The sequence below is a fragment of the Giraffa tippelskirchi genome, chromosome 10 (genome assembly GCF_054371585.1).
Source record: "Giraffa tippelskirchi isolate mGirTip1 chromosome 10, T2T-mGirTip1v1.2.pri, whole genome shotgun sequence".
Taxonomy (NCBI): Eukaryota; Metazoa; Chordata; class Mammalia; order Artiodactyla; family Giraffidae; genus Giraffa; species Giraffa tippelskirchi.
The window spans coordinates 135045487-135068641 of NC_137284.1; the positions used below are offsets into that span (position 1 = coordinate 135045487).

Genomic DNA, 23155 nt, shown 5'->3' on the forward strand with positions numbered 1-23155 from the left:
ACTAATGTTGACTAACTAGGAATATGAGGCAAAAACAAGCAAATCTGATTTTAGCTCTAGGATGTAATAGTCTTAAGAAATTATCTCTTGGCCTCAGTTTCCTAATCTCTGATATGAAAAAGTTGGACTTTGTTATTTGTAAGGTCCCTCCAATCTCTGAAACCCATTGGTTCCATGGAATGACCAAACAAATCTGGCCTTGTATATACAGTCTCAGTCTAAGTTTTCAAACTTTTTGGCTGAACAATGAAAAAATCAGTAACGAATCATGCAGACTACAGCTAGAGCCAATGCAGTGTGTATACATATCTACTTACACAAAATGTATATATTTCAGATGGGAAAAATATACACTGCTCAGTTATCGTGCAAAAGATTGCCCAGTCTCTATTACATGATAGCATATAATTAAGGCTTACTAAATTAATTAATAGGATAAATTATTAAGCTTGTATTATAACAGGGACTATGTTAGGTACTTATGACAACTTTTCATTAATCCTTACAGCAGCTCTGAGAGGCAGATACTACCTATCTGATATAGATCACAGTACTATCAAATACCAGTCAGGATTCTAAATCTCTTAGTCCATTTAAGTGAAAATACTAATACCCCAAAGATAGACATGTGCTTGGTACATAAGCTAAATAAGCTTTTTAAGAACTTCACCTTGTATTTCACTCTAGCAGCTTCTAACCTCCATTCAACATTGACCTACAACTTCATATTTCTTACTCAAATACTTCCCTGACATCTTCTATTATTCATTGTCATGAGGATATGCCTCTCTGGTGATGAAAAACAAAACTAAAATAATGGAGCCTAGAACAAGAATTAGTTATTGGGACCCACCCAAACCCTATTTTCACGGAGATAAATACAGTTGGCTTTTACTACCCTATGGGTGATTGACTTTGTGAATTACCTGTGGTACCTATTTTGTCTTCACCAAGCTTCTTAATACATTATGTATTCTAACTTCATAACTTTCTTTGACAGGACTAGTACTCTGGTCAGAAAATGTAGCCAATAATGTGCCCTGGATTACAGCAAAACATCTGGCAGAGGCTTTCATACCCAAATGAAGTAGACGGAGAAACGTAGATTGAATGTTAGGACAACTAGTAATTGGATCAACAGCTATATTCAGATTAAGAAAAGAATCTCAACCTGGACAAAGAATCATGCTGCAGGGTTCTGTCCTTAACCTTTTTCTATTCCCAAATATTACCAGAGGCTTTGATGAACAGACAGCAAGGTCCTAAAAGGTGAAAATGACAAAAAATTGAGTGGGATAATAAATGGATTATATAAGCCAAAATAGACTTGACAGGGTGAAGCGATGAGTCAAGTCAAAACAAATTGAAATTTAACAGAGATAAGTTTAAGATCCAAAAAAATAAACTTCTTAAGTACAGGATGATTTTTAAAAATGGTTTGTCACCTACCATAAAAGAGACCTAGGAACTTTGGTTGACAGTAAATTCAGTATGAATCCACAAGATGACTACCCAAAATCTGGGGCCACCCTTAGCAATAAAAGAAATAAGCCATTTCTGCAATAACAGAATATAAGAAAGGTATCTCATAGAAGTAAAGCCATAGGCTTGCTCTTCTTGGCTCTGGTAATTTACTTCCATCTTGCATGTGGATTTTGATGTTGAATCTTAAAGATACAAAGTGGTGTTGGAACTTAAAAGTGGACAACATGGACATTCAGTTTCTCAACAGAAAGAGTCCCATGTCAGATGAAGAGACATTTTAAAAAGTAATAATAATTATTTTCAAAAATCTGTTTAGGCTGGAGGAAAGAAGGATATGATAGCCATCTTTAATACTCTGAAGGACCCAGAGAGGTCAAATAAGAATTAAGAGGTTCAAAGAAAACAGATTGCAGCTTGACATAACAAGGAAATTTACATACAGGATGATGAAATTGTGAGTTTCTTCATGCTAGACAGACTGAGAAGGCTATCGGTGGGATACTGTACAGGGGAACCCATCAGTGAGAGTCATCTCAGTGAATCTTGGAACCTCATGAAAATCTGAAGGAAAATGAATTAACAGTCTACAAGTTACCTGAAAAAAAAAAAGACTGTTAAAGACTCACTCTTGTTATCAATAGTCTCAGCAAGATATGGTTTGAAGTTTAAATCTGCTACCCACCTACTTCCCAAATACGTATATACACATACATAAAGAAAAGATGATTCTTGTCAAAACGGAATGAACAACAAACTCTCACGAGACCAGGTTCTACTATTTGGAATTTGTAATTCAGAGAGGAACAGAATCAAAATGTGCCATCTCTGAGCCACCCTCTAGGGGAAAACATGTTTGCAAAGAAAACTGCTAGTGTAAACAAGACTTTGGTAGGAAAGCACGGCTTACATCTAAAGTCAAGAAAACACATCATTAAAAATAGTTTTTGATTTCTGTATAAATAAATCTTTCCAATTTCTTAATGATCCATTCCTCACCTCAAGTCAGGTTGGACTTATCAGTTGAAAATACTTTATACTTGTTAGCAGCACTTATGCTAAATATTGTACAAAGTTGAAAATAACAATTTTTATAATGCTAAAAAATCCAGCTTTCATGTGAACTGGGCATTTCCCAAGTTTAAATTAAGCCTCATTAATTCAGTTTATTACGAGGCTTTTTTTGATGATATGTGACTTTGAGTTCTTCTTGATTACAGATAAGCAAGAAATGAGGATAGACCCTTATTAACCAAAACAAAGTAATTATAATCTAGAGAGAGATAAAAGTGAGTATTATAAACAGTCTGAAACTTACAATTAAAGGATCCAACAGAAGCGAGAGAGATCACAGACAAACTGGCCATAAATGATAGAAACCGTGAGTCTGCACACAGGACCGAAAGCTGTGCAAAAGCATGACTGGCAGAGCCGCATGGTAATGCCACATGTACTTGCAGAAGGCCCTGTGCTTAGGGTGGCCTTGAGCTCAAAATGGCTGCACACTTGCTTGAATGCTCTGCTGTCAATGTCTTGAAAGCTGTGTAATTTTTTATTTAAGTTGATTTACAATATTGTATAAGCTCCAGGTGTAGAGCAAAGTACTTCAGTTAACACCTATATTTTTTCAGATTCTTTTCCAGGAGAGGCTATAAGATATCAAGTATAGTTCCTGTGCTATAGAGTAAAGTCTTGGTAATTTTTTAACACTGAGCCCTACAGACTATGTTGGCGGTCCTGGAGATTGGTACCTCACAGCGAATACAAAAGGCTGCAAGCAAACAAAATGCATATGCACTGGCAAGATCTAAAAATAACTCTCTTTATTAATGAGCACCAAGATCCTGTAATCAAGACACAGCCTGTTGGTTAAAGTTATAAAGAATTACTTTGCTTGTTGAATGTGTAAACCAAAGCTAATTCACAAATTTGCTAATTGTTTTTCTCTGCTGCAGATGTGAGCGGCCAACCAGTGGAGCTTGAATATTCAACAGTAATCAGCCACCATTTCAAACGCCATCAAGAAGTCATGTATCACTTTCAGAAGGCGCGGAATTTGGGTCCATTTTTACTGGAGTTCCAGAAGGAGTGATGAAGCAAGTATGAATTTTAAGACAACAAATAAAACTTCATTTCACTACTGAAATTAGAAGTAGCAAAGAATCCTGTAGCACTTCAGCCTTTTTCAGTACTTTCTGGATTGTGAATTGCCAAAGCTACATGAGAATGAAGGAATTCTGAACTTTTGCTCAAATTACATTTTCCTTGATGTGGGTTGTAAAGGTCCTTTCACCAGTGAAAAACGTACACCTTGAATCCACATTTACAGAAAGACTTACCAAAACGCTAAAAGATCAGAAGCAAAATCTTGTGCATATCACTTATCTTCTCTACTTCAAAATCTAATTCATTTCCAGACACATAAATCTATAAATGAAGTGTTCAGGGAAAAAGTCAAGATGAAGTATCAAATGTGAAACCCATCTTAGTTTTAACTCACCAAAATTTTCCCTATTTGATTTCAAGTTCATAAGTAGAGTCTATATAGACCCAGAGAAGGTGTTTAACAGTACCCTAGATTTATATAACAACATTTGTTCCAAGAGCACAAGGAACATTCACATACAGCATATAATTTGCCCATACAATATCCCTATAAAAATCAGGAAAAAATGCATTATCTTCATTTTTAAAATGGTAGAATTGTGGCACAAAATAGATAAAAGCTCACCTAAGATATCACATATACACACACATACTATTTTACAATTCATTTCTCCTTTTTAACAGTTTCATAATATTAGACTCTCAGTGCAAGATTATTATTATGAAATGTATGCCTACAAAAGTTATTAGGTACAATTTCAATTATAAATTATAATTCAATTATAAATCATTTTATTCAGAGCTCTATAAGGTACTAAATAATTTTAACAACTATGCAAATTAAGAGTAGATTCTATTTTCTTAATCTTATTCTAAAATTATATTTAATTTTAGCACCAGCTCATATTCCACAGACAAAAGAAAACTAATATAAGTACAACCTCTGACAGGAGCAGTTTATTAAACAAAATTATACTTTTTATTTTAAACCTGCCTTGCAAAGAACAGGGGCTACAATTTCTGGAAGGAGCCATAAACAAATAAAAAAGAGCCATAATTCATGCAAAGAAGCATTTTCTAATCTGTAATTTACAGTTTGGTTGCCTCACCACTTTATAACCCAAGTCCTGAGTCAAATAATTGTAGATTTGTTGCTCAATTTGAAAACCTTCCTGGAGTCATGTCTTTAATTGGCCGTTGTGACGTCTTACGTCATGATGTTGCGTCACCACGTGATGACGCTGTGCCATCACACACATCATCGCATATTGACACAATGTCATGGCATAATATCATCAAATTAAATTCATCAGCCTGGCCCCAGGAAGGGCGAGAGAAATTAAAAGATTTCCTTTGCTCTTGTCAACAGTCCTGGTCTGTAGGAAAGAACAGCAGCCTTTACTAATTATTTCCTGGTCTCCTAAAACTTCCTAGACCTCAAATTAGAGGTATTTAAAAGTTACACGGGAGAGTTTATGGTGATGGTTTTCACAAGACTGATTTTCATGGGTGTTCCTTGCTTTGCCCCATAGCTAATAACATCCAAATCCCATTTGAAAGAGAAAATTTTACTTATATTAATATCCCCTTTCTTCAGGTCATAAGATAGGAGGATAGTTTGTGGGCTGGTGGCAAAAACAAAGACAAAACACCTAATTCCTTGGTTCCTCATTTCTTGCCCTCATCATCCACATTCTTCCAATTCTTTTGCCTCTTCTCCCACTTTCTTCTATAATGTTCTAAAATGGCAAGTAATGGGAAAGCAAGAGGCAGATGCAGTCAATAGTTTTGATGAGAAACATTTATGGTTGGAGGGAGTGTTGGAAGCTGTGATAGGAGACCTTTGGCCATCACAGCCTTGCTGATGAGCAGTCTCCATCTTAGTGTTCATGATAAACCTGGGCATTTGGATGAGACATATATTATCCAGACACTATCCAAACAATATCTGAATGTTACCTAAATTTACTTAAGTAGTTGTGGCTGTGGTTTAGTTGCTAACTCGTGTCAGACTCTTATGACTCTATGGACTATAGGCCACCAGGCTCCTCTGTCCATGGGATTTCCCAAGCAAGAATACTGGAGTGGGTTGCCATTTCCTTCTCCAGGAGATCCTCCCAACCCAAACCTTCCAAAAAGATGCAGTTACCAGTTCATTAAACAGGACATGCTGTACCTCTCTTTCATGAACTCAGTTGCTATTTCTTAGCACTGTTCTAGGTACAAGGGTTCAAGTTGAGCAGAAGAAGCAGTGTCACCCTGAGGAGCTCACAGAGCTGTAAGGGCAACAGGTGAACAACAGATTTCAAGACAGTTTCCTAAGAGTTCTAATGATGATAAGACAAAGTGTTCTGGAGACTCAGAAAGGGAAAAGAATATCTGGAGTTGCCAAGAGGATCCCACAGGGAAGGGAACATGCTTTTGAATCTTGAAAAATGAGTAGACAGAGGAGAGAAAAATTCCAGACTCCAATTTTTTTTTCCAATGGGCATATGTGAGACCCCAAAGTATTAGACCAATTAATGCTTCTGTAGATATTTTCCCGGCATGAACCATTCATGTAATTGCTATTTTGAGGGGGCACTGACTCACACACTAACATCACCATAATCCTTCATCGTAATTACAAGCAGCTTCTAGATGACTCGGAAATTTAATACATGAACTCAGTAGGCTTATTGTTTAGGAGAGGTTTTTCCCAAGAGGCTAAATATGTTATGCGCTCTCTATAAAGAAATAAAAATTGGAAATAAAAGTCACTTATGTTTTCTTGAAAGCATTTGGCCACAAAGATCTCAGTAACTTCTTTTTGTAGTATATACATAAAGATGGATTAGAAAAATCCCTGCTGATGATTCACCTTTTTATTAATAAAATAGACATTGAAGAATATCCGTTTTTTCCATACTATGGGAGAAACAACTCAGCCCAGTCAATGGTTCAGTTCAGTTCAGTCGCTCAGTCGTGTCCAACTCTTTGTGACCCCATGAACCACAGCACACCAGGCCTCCCTGTCCATCACCAACTCCCGGAGTCCACCCAAACCCATGTCCATTGAGTCAGTGATGCCATCCAACCATCTCATCCTCTGTCGTCCCCTTCTCCTCCTGTCCTCAATCTTTCCCAGCATCAGGGTCTTTTCCAATGAGTCAGCTCTTCGCATCAGGTGGCCAAAGTATTGGAGTTTCAGCTTCAACATCAGTCCTTCCAGTGAACACCCAGGACTGATCCCCTTTAGGATGGACTGGTTGGATCTCCTTGCAGTCCAAGGGACTCTCAAAAGTCTTCTCCAACACCATAGTTCAAAAGCATCAATTCTTTGATGCTCAGCTTTCTTTATGCCCCAACTCTCACATCCATACATGACTACTGGGAAAACCATAGCCTTGACTAGACGGATCTTTGTTGACAAAGTAATGTCTCTGCTTTTTAATATGCTGTCTAGGTCGGTCATAACTTTCCTTCTAAGGAGTAAACGTCTTTTAATTTCATGGCTGCAAACACCATCTGCGGTGATTTTGGAGCCCCCAAAAATAAAGTTAGCCACTGTTTCCACTGTTTCCCCATCTATTTGCCATGAAGTGATGAGACTGGATCAATGCTAAGTGGTTATACATTCTGACATTCGGTCCCATGTGAAAGTCACTGTTAGGTATTTTCTACTGCTACCATAATCCTCAAGAGGTTTTTAAAAACTAGACATGACAAGAGAAAAAAATCTCTAGGGGATTTCAGCCCCCAAAGACTTGCTTTCATCTCTCTGAGAATTACATGATGTTGAGAGGCAAGTTTTCAACAAGTTTCTAAAATGCTGTTTCTAAACTAGGTGTACACATATGTACTTGGAAGTCAGCAATTATTTAACTAAATTAAATCTTTCATTTTTAATTTAATTTTTAAATCTTTTTAACCTATGCCAAATACATATATACATACATACATGTATGTCATTACTATATCTATCTTAATAAAATAATATAATAAAAGCAGAGACCTAGCACATAGGCTCCAGAAGACATTCAGTAAGTAGTAATTGATGAGAGAGAAATGAAAATTTCTAAATATCAGTTCTTTCTTACATATAGAACATACAAAATTGTATCATGAATAGGATACTAAAGAAACAAAACCAGTAAGAAATTTAACTGAAATAAGTGATACATTTTAAGAAATAAAATATAGAGGATATGAGGGAAAAGATCTGCAGAAGACAGGAACTCAAATGTATACAAAGATAGGCTATGAAGTTAATGAACTTCTTAAGACTTGTTTCCCTGAGAATTTTAAGTATATCTTTTTTTAAAATTCCAAATCCAGGAGAAAAGCATCAGAAATTCCTTGTTTCTGCAGATTTATTCAGATGGATATTAATGTACCTTTCATCCAGATAGAATTTATTTTATGTAACAGATACATATGGAAAACAATTTTTACTTGATTTGTACCTTTCAGAGCAAAGAATTTCTGCAGTAAAATAATAACCCACAACTTGCCTATTTGACAAGTTCAATACTCCCTTTCTCAAATGGGGATTCATTTGTGCAAATATGTCTCCATTTCATATAGTGATGCAGTGGGCCTGGGAGTAAGGGCTTAGAAGTGTTCACATGAGCCTGTTTGCCTCCATATTCTATGCCTACATGGAGATGTATATTCTACCCCTATATCAGAGACCTATACTCATTCTTCCTACCCCTGAATCATTCTTCGACTTCTTTTCAGATTCCCATGAGCTGCAGCAGAACAACTCACAGGAAGATTTTTAAATTTTATTTACCTACATGAATAATTTTCTTTAAATTACTGAACTCAGGGAAAGGGAAAGGTAAAAGCACTCCCATTTATTAAGGACCTGCTAGCTACTAGAAATTGTGTTTGGAGAACTACATATGGTATTTAATTCAACCATATTCTTAATGATCTTGAAGAAGAACATGAGTCTCAACCAATACAAACTACAAAATTCAGCTGTTTGAATTAATCTGCTGGCACGACATTTTTTAACAATAAATATATTATTTATGTAACAATAGATGTATTAATTTAATATTAATGTTTTAAAGTGCCTCTATGAGCTGGGTACTGTTATATTAAAATTATCCCAACTTACTATCATTTTACTTCAGCTTCTATGTAAGCAGGCACAGATCCAATTACCAATTTGATGAATAATGTCTGGCTTTGGGGACCCTCTAGTGGAATACTCAGCCCCAGTACCACCTTCCTCTCCCTACTCTCATCTTCCCTCTGCTAATGCTTATGGACAGTTCTGCTATGTGCCCCAGACTTTACTCTACCATCTGGGTTGTTTGATGCCATTTCTCTACTACTCTTACTGATGACATACACTTTATCAATGCTATTCTGGCTCCCACCTGGTCACTCCCAGAGATCCAGGACTTCAGATGCCAGCCATACCAGCATGGAAATGGTCTCCTGCTTGTCCAGACAAAAGAGGGAGTGATTGCGGGTCTCAGACTATAGCCAACCAGAAAAAGAGATGCAAGTTGAAGTTTGGGGTTGGTTAGCCTCTATTTTTGAAACACCTTCTTGGCCCCCTGTTTCTGGCCTTTCTCACATTCCCTGCAGCGGAAAGGCCAATACCTAGGAAGTCAGATCATCAGAGCTGCAAGCAATAGGTAGGTGCCTGAACTACCTAAGCTCAGGTGTGCAGGGGCAGAGTCCCAGCCAACCTAGTAAAACATCACTCAACCAGAAAAGCAGCTCCACCCACAAAGGAGTTGGGCTTGAAGCAGTAGACGATAGAGAGGTAGTGCTATTTGCACAAGAAGTCATAGTATAACGAAAGACCTATTATGGAAAGATTCAGGAGGAATTGGAGGAATTGTTGGAGTCAAAGCTGCCATGATACTTGCAAGTGTGAAATGTGGGACTAGGCTGGTAACGGAATGCGGGGACCTACCAGAGACATTCTCAGCAGGACAAGTCAGGATTTACAGACATACCGGTTACAGGAAATATTGGAGGGTCAGTTCAGTTCAGTCGCTCAGTCGTGTCCGACTCTCTGCGACCCCATGAACCGCAGCACGCCAGGCCTCCCTGTCTATCACCAACTCCCGGAGTCTACCCAAACCCGTGTTCATCGAGTTGGTGATGCCATCCAACCATCTCATCCTCTGTCGTCCTCTTCTCCTCCCGCCCCCAATCCTACCCAGCATTAGGGTCTTTTCCAATGAGTCAACCCTTCGCATGAGGTGCCCAAAGTACTGGAGTTTCAGCTTCAACATCAGACCTTCCAATGAACACCCAGGATTGATCTCTTTTAGGATGGATTGATTGGATCTCCTTGCAGTCCAAGGGACTCTCAAGAGTCTTCTCCAACACCACAGCTCAAAAGCATCAATTCTGTGGCGCTCAGCTTTCTTCACCGTCCAACTCTCACATCCATACATGACCACTGGAAAAACCATAGCCTTGACTAGATGGACTTTTGTTGGCAAAGTAACGTCTCTGCTTTTAAATATGCTATCTAGGTCAACTGGAATTCCATCACCTCCACTAGCTTTGTTCGTAGTGATGCTTTCTAAGGCCCACTTCACTTCACATTCCAGGATGTCTGGCTCTAGGTGAGTGATCACACCATCATGATTGTCTGGGTCATGAAGATCTTTTTTGTACAGTTCTTCTGTGTATTCTTGCCACCTCTTCTTAATATCTTCTGCTTCTGTTAGGTCCACACCATTTCTGTCCTTTATCAAGCCCATCTTTGCATGAAATGTTCCTTTGGTATTTCTAATTTTCTTGAAGAGATCTCTAGTCTTTCCCAATCTGTTGTTTTCCTCTATTTCTTTGCACTGATCGCTGAGGAAGGCTTTCTTATCTCTCCTTGCTATTCTTTGGAACTCTGCATTCAGATGAGAATATCTTTCCTTTTCTCCTTTGCTTTTCGCTTCTCTTCTCTTCTCAGCTATCTGTAAGGCCTCCTCAGACAGCCATTTTGCTTTTTTGCATTTCTTTTCCATGGGGATTTTCTTGATCCCTGTCTCCTGTAAGACAAATACAACTTGAAAAAATTTTAGTAGATGTGAACAGTTTAAGATGACAACAAGATAGGCAAGTAGAATTCACATGTTCACTGTCACTATCATGGTTCCAGAACCACAGAGAAGTCGGGGATAGAGATCTACTTCCTGAGAGTGAGTTCCCTAGCGGCTCAGCAGGAGATGTGGCAGGAGCTGTGGATTCAGTCTCTGGATCAGAAAGCTGGCCCGGAGGAGGAAATGGCAACCCACTCTAGTACTCTTGCCTAGAGAATCCCATGGACAGAGGAGCCTGGTGGGCTAGTCCATGGGGTCACAAAAGAGTTGGACATGACTTAGAGACCCCAAGAAGAGGATCAACACAAACATTTTCAACAGCTATTAAAATTCCTAACCAAAATTCACCAAACCCATTCATTCATTCATGTCACAACAACAAAAAAAAATTAACATGTCTTTCTTTATGAAAAAGAAATAGGTTTTTCTCTTTTGACTCAAAAAGCTAATCTTCAGAAAATGGTTGAAATCATTCACCACTCTGAAACTTACTGAAAAGCTTTGATTTGTTGGAAAAAAAAAAAACCTTCAAAAAGGAATAATTCCTTTAACATTCCAGACTGTGACTTGATGACTTTTTTTCAGAGATTCTATTAATTGATTTTTCTTGATGTTTAATAGTAGCAAAGTCATCACATTGAAGAAACCTTATGTCATTTATCAGCTCCCTCGCCAGAGCCCTGAGAACACCTGAAGATTATTTCAATCAAACTGATCATTCACTGAACACATAATCATGAATAATTTAGTAGAGCAATAGATCTATTACTTAATATAGTGCTAACCTTTTATAATGCCTCTACGCAGGGAGAGGACTAATATCTGTGTCACAGAATAACTTATATCAGGCCTTAGCTTTTGGAGGTAACATTGTGACTCATGGAATACCTAAACACATGCAATTATAAACCACATTATGGGAAAATAGTTAACCTTTGTGTAACATTTAAGAGTTTACAAAGTACTTTCTCAGACATTATCTCATCTGATGCTCAAAACAACCCTGGGAGAGAGGTGTTATTAACCCAACCTATTTTATAGGTGAAGACAACAAGGAACAGAGAGGGGAAGTGATTTGCCTAAGACTGTCTAGCTATTAAGTAGTGGCACTGAGATTCTCAGGCTTCCTAGGTGGCACTAGTAAAGAATCTTCCTGCCAATGCAGGAGACATAAGAGACGATGGATTCAATCCCTGGGTGAGGAAGATCCCCTGGAGAAGGGCATGGCCACCTACTCCAGTATTTCTTGCCTGGAGAATCCCATGGACAGAGGAGCCTGACGGGCTACAGTCCAGAGGGTTGTAAAAAGTCAGACACAACTGAAGTGACTTAGCACACACATACTGAGATTCCCAGCCCCCCTCAAAATCTCTGTTCTGTCCTCAGCACCCATAGTTCTCTAGCAGTGTGATCAATACTGATACCAATGGCTTTTTAAAACAGGCTCTGTGTTCCACATGCACCCAGTCATGCCTGGTTCGACTCTTCTCCCCGTCTTTCTTGGCCGCCTCCCACTGGTGGTGAAGGATTTTCATGGGAGCCCCTGCTAGAGGAACTTCATAAGCTCCCATTTCTAAAGAGAAAATGCTTCTTGTCTAAGGGATCAAATCATTTGCAAGCATTTTTGCAACGCATACCCATCCTCTCTGTAAGCCAAGGAAGCTGCACATCTGGTAATAACAGGTGCTGTATTTACTCTGAATAAATGATTCCTGCCATGTGACGGCTCATGTAAACAGCAAACAGATTTCTACCCAATCAAGAATTACTCTGTATTTCAAATTCTTAAAGGAGACTTGCCTCACTGTACGCTAATTTTGTGAGAGTTCGTTTTGCCCATTCAATATTTAGCTTGATTGGAGAAACTATCTGAAATATTCTTTTTAGTTTTCTCTCCCTCTTCCTCCTTCTCTTTCTCACCAAGACTGCCTATGATGGATAAAAGCAATGCTTTAGTTCTGTAATCTTGGAGAAGGCAATGGCAACCCACTCCAGTACTCTTGCCTGGAAAATCCCATGGATGGAGGAGCCTGGTAGGCTGCAGTCCTTGGGGTTGCCAAGAGTTGGACACGACTGAAGCAACTTAGCAGCAGCAGCAGTAGCAGTTCTATAATCTGCTCCTGAGAGTACCTCATTATGTTTCAATGTCTCCCCTTTGTTTTAAAGTTTATTATCCTGCATTAGATGCAAGCAATCAGAAGTGTCATTAGAGAAAACTGACATTTCTTTTACAGCAAAAGTAAACTCCATCCAATTTAGAACAATATGTCAGGTCTCTTCTTAACCAGCTTTCATAGTAAATCATTTTGTTATAATAATCTTTATTTTCATCTCAATCCATATTATTTAATTTTTTAACCCACAAATAAAAACACTCTAAGGATCATGTTTACATGATCCTTATGCTTTTAGACAAAGCCCCAGTAAAAACTGACTTGTGATTTAGGGAGAACAAGAGGAGATATGATTTATAATTGCACATAGTTAGCTAACTGTACACGTCCAATCCCTTTAGACCCATGAAAGCAAACAACAGAGCAGTATGCTTTCTCACTAAATAAAACATTTAACCTAATATGGTCAAACATGAGGTTCCCCACCTCTTCCATCCCCTCGTATTAGTCAAGGATCACTTCCCAAAATACCTCGCATTAACAGTGCTGTTGAATGAATTGAAATTTTAATCACTTAAAATTCCTGCTCAAAAGATGGGGATGGCTTGATAATCCAAATCACATTCTTTACGGGGATTTGCAGCCAGAATCCCAAGTTCAGTTTATCAATGCACTCAGCAATAACTAAAGAGTATTGAAGCAATTTAATTTGAGGCTTCAAACTTAACAAGAAACAAGAAACGTGACAGGCTTAATGCTACAAGGATTCTGGACACATTGTTCATATGTGGGCTTCTAGGGTGACTGATCATACTGGAATACCTAGGACTGCAAGATTCCCCAGGATATGGGATTTGGGGTGGTAAAACTGAGACAGCCCTGGACAAACCAGGTTAATTTTCCTAGATTCAGGTGGAAGGAAAACCTCCAAGTGGAACTGAAGCATCTATGTAAGAGAACTTGCTCCTGCAAACAGGGCAAAAGCTGAATCTCTGGAACCAGAAGACAAGTTTGGAGCTGGGCTAGAGGCCTTGATGCCATGCTTAGTTTAATACAGGAGTATGAAAGCTTTAGGGCTTCCCTGGTGGCTCAGTGGTAGAGAATCTTGCCTGCAATGCAGGGGATGCAGGAGACGTGGGTTCAATCCCTGGGTTGGGAAGATCCCCTGGAGGAGGACATGGCAACCCACTCCAGCATTCTTGCCTGGAGAATCCCAGGCAAGTGGACAGAGGAGCCTGGTGGGCTACAGTTCATAGGGTCCCAAAGAGTCAGACATGACTGACGAAACTGAGCACACAGGCACATGAAAACTTTTACTACTCTCCGTTGCAAATAGGATCTGCCTCAAAAAGACAGGCTGAGTTTGCAGTCAGGGCACAGACGGCCACACAACAGAGCCTGGAGCAACATGGGATAAAGACCTCCAGAAGTCTTGTCCCTGCACCCAGCTCCCCCTGGGACTCTTCTGTTAGCCTGATCAGCCAGCTGTTCTTATCAGCCTTCGTTTAAAACCATTGCACCACCTTACACTTGAACGTGTGTGGGTAGAGTCAGTCTCCCACATCAACACTGACAGAGGGAGATCAGAACCACACTAGAGTTATAGGACGTCCCTGCTTTTGTGAGGGAAACCTCTCTACCTGTCACTAACACCCTGAAAATGTAGCACTCAGTTGGAGTTTCTATTATACTGCAGTGCTTTTCATTGGAAGGCAACTGAAGTTCTTCTCCACTTTCTCCACGGGCAGTCAGAGTACACTGCTGCATCTATTACAACCAGTATTAAGAAACCTCCTTCTTGTGCTTAGATAATCCTGTTTTCTGCAAAAACAGGAACCTAACAGTATGACTTAGGGTCTGGGTAGTGGTTGTATAGTCAGGGGAGCACATGAGAGAACCCCTAGGGGAAATGTCAACATTCGACTCCTCCCACCAAAAGTTTCCTCTCTTGTTAACTAAACATTAGTGATATTCAAAACACTGATTTATTTTCACTAAAGGAGCTGACTCATTTTGCTGTACAGTAGAAAGTAACACAATATTGTAATGTAACTATACTCCAGTAAAAAAAAAAAAATTTTAATTAAAAAAAATTCAAGGAATTAGATCTCATAGACAGAGTGCCTGAAGAACTATGGACAGAGGTTTGTAACATTATACAGGTGGCAGTGATCAAAACCATCCCCAAGAAAAAGAAATGCAGAAAGGCAAAATGGTTGTTTGAGGAGGCCTTACAAATAGCTGAGAAAAGAAGCGACGCCAAAGGCAAAGGACAAAAGGAAAGATATACCCATCTGAATGCAGAGTTCCAAAGAATAGCGGGAGAAATAAAGTCTTCTTAAGTGAACAATGCAAAGAAATAGAGGAAAACTATAGAATGGGAAAGACTAGAGTCTTGACTCTTGAAGAGTCAAGAAAATTAGAGATACCAAGGAAACATTTCATGCAAAGATGGGCACAATAAGGGAGATAATATTTCTTCACAAATGAGTGACAATATGCTGTTATGACTGGGGCACTCACTACTCTACTCATGAATATAGGACCTCAACTTCTTTCGTAATCATCATGAAACAAATTTTCCCCATCTGAAAAATGGGCAGCATAGCTCACAATCAGCAGGGCTTTGTGAGAATTACATAAGAAACAAATGTAGACTTCTACATCTGACATTGGTAGATATTCAACAAATGTTAGTAATTTTCCTTTCTTTTTTCCCTGCCAATATCCAGTAATGCAAATGAACAAATAGGTCACTCAAATTTGGAATAAAAATGTTCATTATCACCATTTATTATCAATCTCAGTGGCAGCATGATGGGAAGTAATTCAGTTCATTTTTCTTTGTCTTTTACATTTATCTTAACCTTCAAAATCTAAATGTCTTTTTAAAATACCATTTATCAGAATAAATGGATATCTGGTAGAGACAACTTGATAATTGTACTTGAAAAGTTCTAAAATGCACTTGTAGAACCTATTCATCTCCTCACTTATGTGCGTGTCTTTCTATAAGTCGGCTTGTTTCTATGCAAGGATCATTCTATACAACAATCTCCATTCTGAACACCTCGCTGAATTTGATTGTCCTCTAAGTAAAAATCATGATTTTCAGGTAGAAGGAAGAATACTACACTTAAAAACCTCTGAAGCTGATTCTTACTTATATCCCCAATGCAAGTATCAAGTGAACAATGGCAGAGTTCACCACCATTTTTGAACAATCATCAAAATGACAGAAATCAGGAGTCCTTTCTGTAGTAATGTGTAAAAGTCAACACAGTCAATAATTCTTCTCATACCCAGTCCATGTAAAGACTTTCCAAGTCCCTGGAAACCAGGATGCATCACAGGAGCTTGTTACAAAAGGAGCTTGCACAGGGATCATTTTCTTTCATTTTGATGCTTATTATTGCTGAAAATTAAGAACCATTACCATATGCCGGAGACTAACCCAAGCACATTAGATAGATAGATAGATAGATGATATTTAAGTTGAACACAAATAATTCTGGGCTGTAGGGACTATGATTATCCCCATGTCACAGACAAAGAAACTAAAACTTGTAAAATAGCCCAAGTTCCCAGAGTTGGTAACATCAGAGATAAGGCTTGAACCTGTGTCTATCCGTCTCCAAAGCCTATACTCTTAAGCCATGAAACTGTATAATAAAAGGAATTTTCTTCTCGTTTTTGGTAACATTATAATCCTAACCAAGAAAGATGTTGAACAATGTGATTTCAACTAATAGTTTTAATAGCTTTCAATGATGTATCATAATAGGTATCTTGGTTTTACCTCCCATACTGTCTGCATACCAGGATCTATCTGTAGGCTGTGTTTTCTATGAGTTTTAGGTTCTATAGATCACACTTACTATCCTATAGAAAATACCATTACTGCCAAAGAAGGTTTTTCTCCAAACTAACTTCTTAGACTTGACAAGTAGTTTAAGCAAACGGGCTTTCATGTTCTCTTCATCATGGCTGGGGAAAAAAAAATTTAAAGCTCTGTTTTACTCACTTCAAAAACTGAATCTCAAAGGATTTGAAAAAATGTTCTCGTTTTCAACTCAATTTTCAAAGGTTTTTAATGGTTGATTTGATATCCTAGAGTATTCAGCAGTATCCCTTAATGAGCTTAAAACTGGACTTTTTCTTACAGACTTGGTTTTCAGATAATGATTTAAGACCACCTCATCCTGTCTTCTTTGTGCATTGATGTCATTAGGCTCAGTCAAAGTCAAGCATGAGGTGAACAGATATTAATTTAAGACCATTTAAAGCTACAGTCTCTGCATCACCCACAACAAGCCTCCTTTATTAGCCCTTGATGGGGCCTTCATTAGTTGAAACAGATCAAAAGCTAGGTGGAGACAACTCAGCTTTCTTTCCTAGTCCTCTTCATATTTGTAGAGGTCAGTTTAGAGATAATGGGCAACACTGTAACTCAAAAGAGAATGATGTCTCTGAATGTAATTCAAATTAGTAGTTTAAAAACATGGCGATAGTCGAGATTCATGTTTGACTTTGTCTACACCTTTTCTTTTTCCTTTGGGCAGAAATAAATCACAATGACCTTCTCTCTGTTCAAGATATTTCAAATTGACTATCAGACACCACAATGGAAGCTAAGTGTGGTAAAAACAGAAATATCTATCTGTCTGTTCAGGATTTTCCCTCTGTGTCCCACATGCCCAGCAGTGCCATGAGTGGAATGCCACAGAAACTGCTGATAAATATCTCCTGAGTTGATGAATTTCTCTCCATTCCCTTTGATGGCTCAGATCTTAAGATGTCCTCAGGGCTGCCACTCTGCCCACTGAGATGCAGAGAGGCTTATGCTCTGTTTCCAGGGCTTTCACCTGGCTTCCTGCATCCTGTCTACAGCCTCCCTTTCTCTCTACCCATGCTCACCTGCTCGATGGATACCTGGTCGCCTCAAACATTACCCGGCATGATCTACGTCTACCTAACCAACCTGCTGGACTCGGACAAGCATCTTCTTTTCTTCATTGTCATCACACTTGATTTGAACATCTCCAAAGCCTCTCCGTGCTACGAATAGGCTTTTTATTAACACTTTACCAAGCTACTTCCTTCACAACTGCATAGTTCTTGTCTGCTCATCTCTTCCAACAAGACGCTTTGAGGGTGCTAAGGTATTTGCAAAAAGTTTCCCACTATCTATAGAATAAAGTACATCTCCTGAGCCCGGTTCTCCAAGGTCTCCCAGCATTTGTGGATTTTTTCCCCACTCACCTCAGGTTATACTGATTTCCTTTACTTGGAAACTTTTTAGCATCTATATTTATAGCATTCTTTTCTTAAGATTTTTTTTAATGTGGACCATTTTTAAAGTTTTTATTGAATTTGTTACAATATTGCTTTAATATTGTTACAATATTGCTTTATGTTTTGGGTCTTTGGTCCCCAGGCATGTGAGATCCTAGCTCCCTGACTAGGGATCAAACCTGCAACCCCTGCATTGGAAGGAGAAGTCTTAACCACCAGATTACCAAGGAAATCGCTGTAGCATTCATTCTTGAACTGAATTATTATGTTTCCTTGCACTGTTTAATGGGCTTCCCAGGTGGCACTAGTGGTAAAGAACCTGCCTGCCAATACAGGAGACATAAGAGATATGAGTTCAATCCCTGGGTTGGGAAGATCCCCTGGAGGAGGACATAGCAACCTACTCCAGTTTTCTTGCCTGGAGAATCCCATGGACAGAGGAGCCTCGCAGGCTACAGTCCATGGGGCTGCAGAGTCAGACACGACTGAAGCAACTTAACACGCATGCACTCACTGTTTCATAAGCATTTTGTGTGTTTTTTGCCTCTCCTATCTACTAAACGGGCTGCCCTTGTAGCTCAGTTGTTAAAGAATCTACCTCCAATGCAGGAGACCTGGGTTCAACCCCTGGGTTGGGAAGATCCCTTAGAGAAGGAAATGGCAACCCACTCCAGCATCCTTGCCTGGAGAATCCCATGGATTCTCCAGAGGAGCCTGGCAGACTACAGTCCATAGGGTCACAAGAGTCAGACACGACTTAGCGACTAAACCACCAAACCACCACCATGGACTAAATGCTGAATCCTCTTATATTTCTTTCGTAGCTTCTGATTCAGTACCATATGTAACATAGACACCCAATAAATGATTATTAATTCAGTAAGATTGAATGGATGAGTGAATAAAATATATAGCTACCCTGAAACATAAAGAAACACAAAGAATGTTTCACAGAGAGGGAAAAAGTACAATTGAAAGTAGAAAGCTCTAGGTGCTTTTCCAGCCCACATGTTAAACCTTAAACATTATTTTTAAGCAGGTCTTAAAAAAGGGTGAGTAAGGTCAGATGCTGTTCTAGCTTCTTCTTTTATTTTGGCAGGAAAACAAAGGAGGTGAAGCTAGCCCACCTGACTGTTTGCAAATAAGCCATTTTTCTTTTTTTCTTTCTCCTTCTTGCTTCAAAAAGTAGTATACTATAGAGACAGCTCTGAGAGGAGGGGAGGGAAGGTGAAGGGGGAATAAGGAGAGAGAAGTCAGTCATTCATCACCGCCACAGCTGGAGGAAGGCAGCCCTCGTCTGCCCAGGAGGGAGGAACAAATATCAGTGCCTTCCAGGCCACTGAGAAGACCTTTATGGAGGATAACACTTCTAGGGACTGCAGGGACCTATTAGGAGAGAGAACACTTAACAATCAAAGAAGGTCGGCCACACAAAAGGCCTTCAGGGTAGAAGTCTGCCTCTGGGTCAGTCTGACCACACGAATAGGAAGAACAGAGTAGTGGACCATGACTCCAAAGGGGGCAGATGACTTAGCTCGGAGAAAGATGGTCTGTGTTCCATCCATGAAGCCCTGAGGGTGGCTATTGAGGATGTTTTATGATGGGAATAGGTTTTGAGTAGATCAACACTTTCAAAGGGCTTCCGAGGTGACTATTGGCTTAGAAGTTTCCACTTACTCTTTCAGGAGTGGCAAAAGTATAGACCAAGGGAACTTATTTTGTCTGATTGCATAGGCTGGTTGGCTTGGTTTTCCTGAAGTCTGGTCCACTAAAGACTGATTTCAGCAGGAGCAGCATGAAAGCATTCTGAGTTTAAGCTTCATGAGCCACCCAGGCTCTTAGCACTCACTGGGAAGGAACAACCCACTAGATCAGGGATGCAGTGAAAGACCTAACCCAGATTCTTGAGCACCAAGTCTCCCTCACACATTTTTATGCACATGGCAAGACTATGTTCCTATAACTATAGACAGAAAATCCTGTTGAGTATGAGTCACAAGCTCTTAAATAATTTGAGGTTTCTGTAACGAATTTTTGTCCTTGACAAGTCTTCTGCAGATAGGACTGTAACATTAATAAAACCTTTAGGTAAGCAAAGGAGTATGCTTTAATTTAACTTGTGCTTCCAGGACTGTAGAAGTTTTAGTAATGCTGGAATGTTTCACGTACAAATTGCTGTAATGTGTTTGCTTTAATAAGACTTGGAAATGGAAGTAGTTGCTACTGATAAGCCCAGATGGCAATACAATAGTATGCTGAATTCATCTGATGTTCCAAATAATATTGGGCTTTTTTTTTATATATAAAAGAAGGTAGAACTCAAATAGTATGCTGATTAATGGTGATCCAGAGTACAGGCACCATTAGTGGGGTAGGGGGAGGCTTTGGGGACTTCAATATAAAACTCAGCCTTTTTGCCGTTTATGAAAATTTAATTCCGTGTTGTCCATTTTTTACATTTCCAATTCTCATTCACGCATCACATCTGAGCATGAAATTGTGCGATATAGGCAAAGGACAAGGACAGCAGAGGGTCACAGATGTGTGTGTGGAAAGGGAATGAGGCAGAGAGTTGCTCCTCTCTGGCGACACAGCTTCTGAGATGTCCCCACTTGCCCTCTTCTAGGTGATGATCCTCAGCTTTGTATGTCCAGCAACTTTGTTAAACACCTGGGAACTGGCTCACACTAACCAGTGCTCACACATTTCACTATCATTTGACATGAAAAGATGGTTTTGAGATATGCCTTTTGAGATAACATAAAGCATCCTTACCCATTATACAAATTACCTTGCCTGTAGGGCTGAAAGATTCCATCCAGTCTGCTCACCCTCTCTCCTAAGAGTGCTGAATATACGCTAACTGCCTCCTATGTGTTCTCCTCCCTCCTTTGAAACATTATGCTAATTCCATCTCCTGTTGGCACCTTCCTCTCTTGAGCGTTAGTACCTTCCATCCTGCCATAGTTTTGAATCCACTGACACAGGTAAGCTCTGTCTAAGGCTCTACCCTGACCCTTGGATTGGAAATTCCAGAATTCTGGATACTCTTTGGGTTCTCATTAGTGTCCCATTTACAAACACTCCCTGTCATGGGGTATTCCAAAAGAAGGCCAGCATTCCCCTTTGTGTATCCTTGAAATTCATTGTACTCTCAGCATAACCTGCATATTTCCTATCCCAAGAGAGGCACACCTAATGTGGTCATCCCTACTCAATTTTTATGGAGGCTTTTTTTTATTTTTCCAAGATCACTGGGATGGGAAACACTGCCCAGAATCAAGTCGCTGTTAAGGACCTAAGTGGAAGAGGTCGGAAATGGAATGCCGGCAGCCAGTGTCTTATATTCTCACCAGGTAAGGTTTAAGCTTAAGCTGGTTGCCCAGCTACAGACTGTGGGCCCCTAATATGAGAAATCATGGGCAACCAATATTGTCTTCCACAGTAAAATGCAGCATGACTTGGAGTTAAGCCTTAAATAAATTAGAATTGGCTATTCCCCAGGATGATGTAGCACATGGACCACACTACACAAAATGTGGCTGTACCAGTAGTTTAATCAAATGAAATGAATGGATTAAATAACTAAGTAAATGGATTAAAATAAAATTGATGGAAATATAGTAATATATTTACTGGATAAATGCATTTGTGTATTGTTTTCATTGGAAAGGAATGGGGGCAGAGGTATGCTAACAACAGAGAAACCAGAAATAAACAGGGTTACTTGTCTCATCGCCCATTGGATAAATCTGCCTTCTTGGTTTGGGGATGGAATAAGGTGGAAAGGAGTAGCAGTGACATACAGAGTCTACCAAAAACTTGTTAAACCCAGTTATGAACATAGGCCTGTCCTGTTTCTGAGGCACTTGCCAAGGGAACTCTTCCCATTATTGGGAGAAATAGGGACAGGCATGCAAACAGCCAGGAGTTGGGCCATCATTATGATCCCGAAGAAGGGAGGCCAAATAAATAAATAAATAAATAACCCTCACACCTACATCTTTAAGCTCCCACTGGAGTTCAAATTGAAAAGGCCAGCATAGCTCCTAACTCATCTTTATACAACCCCAAAGCACCTAGCAGAAAGCCTTCCGCAGGGAAAGTGCTTAAGATATTTATTGAATAGAATTGTATGGTGGCAAATACCACACTTTAAAAATGTTAAAAGACTGTTTGATATGCTTAGTCTAGTCAAAAACATTGTATTTAAGAGACAGAAGCTTGGAAAAGGTGGTTGGTAGCGAGCCAGTCTGGCTAACAGTTTTGAGTGTCTAACAGCTGCATTAAAAGCAGAAATTGGTAAACAACTTTCCAGAGTGTGGTAAAAGATTCAGTAAGGCAGCTCTGAGTCTCAAAGAGAGATGGAAAAGCTGAAAGAAACCAAAAGTAAAGGTAGCAAGTAAAGTCACTCAGTCAGGTCAGACTCTCTGCGACCCCATGGCCTGCAGCCTGCCAGGCTCCTCCATCCATAGGATTTTACAGGCAAGAATACTGGAGTGGGCAGCCATTTCCTTCTCCAGGGGATCTTCCCGACCCAGGGATTGAACCCGGGTCTTTCACACTGGAGGCAGACTCTTTACTGTCTGAGCCACCAGAGAAGCCCCAAAATAAAGCCAACTTGACTTTTTAGAAATGCACTTCATTTTTTGAGTAGTTTTAGGCTCACAGCAAAACTGAGCAGAAACTACAGAGATTTTGCATAGACCCCGCCCCCCCCCCACATGCATAGCCTCACCAATTATTAACATCTCCCACTAAAGGTGCATTGGTGACACTTAATGACCTACACTGACACATCATCGCCTAAAGTCCGTAGTTTACACTAGAGCACACACTTGGTGTTGTACATTCTAACAAATTTATAATGATATGCACTTACCATTAAGATATTATACAGGGATCTCTACTCTGTATTCTATAATAACCTATCTGGAAAAGAATGGATATATGTACATGTATGACTGAATCATTTTTATGTACACCTGAAACTAACATAATGTTGAAAATCAACTATAATCCAATATAAAATGAAAGTTAAAATAAACTTTTTTTAAAAAGATACTATAAAGATGTGACTTCCTTGGTGGTCCAGTAGCC

At 39.4% G+C, this 23155-nt stretch overlaps 1 protein-coding gene across 3 annotated transcripts in view; it reads right to left on the reverse strand.

The window, feature by feature from the left end:
• GRM8 (glutamate metabotropic receptor 8) overlaps positions 1 to 23155 on the reverse strand; it is an 877877-nt gene that overhangs the window by 616592 nt on the left and 238130 nt on the right. Inside the window, exons 1-2 of one of the 3 annotated variants that reach the window (XM_081531193.1) lie at positions 4698 to 4789; positions 3822 to 3909 (exon numbers count right to left, since the gene is read on the reverse strand). The exons of the other annotated variants lie outside the window; for them this stretch is intronic. The gene's annotated coding sequence lies outside the window, so the exon portion shown is untranslated. Of the gene's footprint in view, positions 1 to 3821; positions 3910 to 4697; positions 4790 to 23155 lie in introns of those variants that run through there. 3 annotated transcript variants of the gene reach the window in all.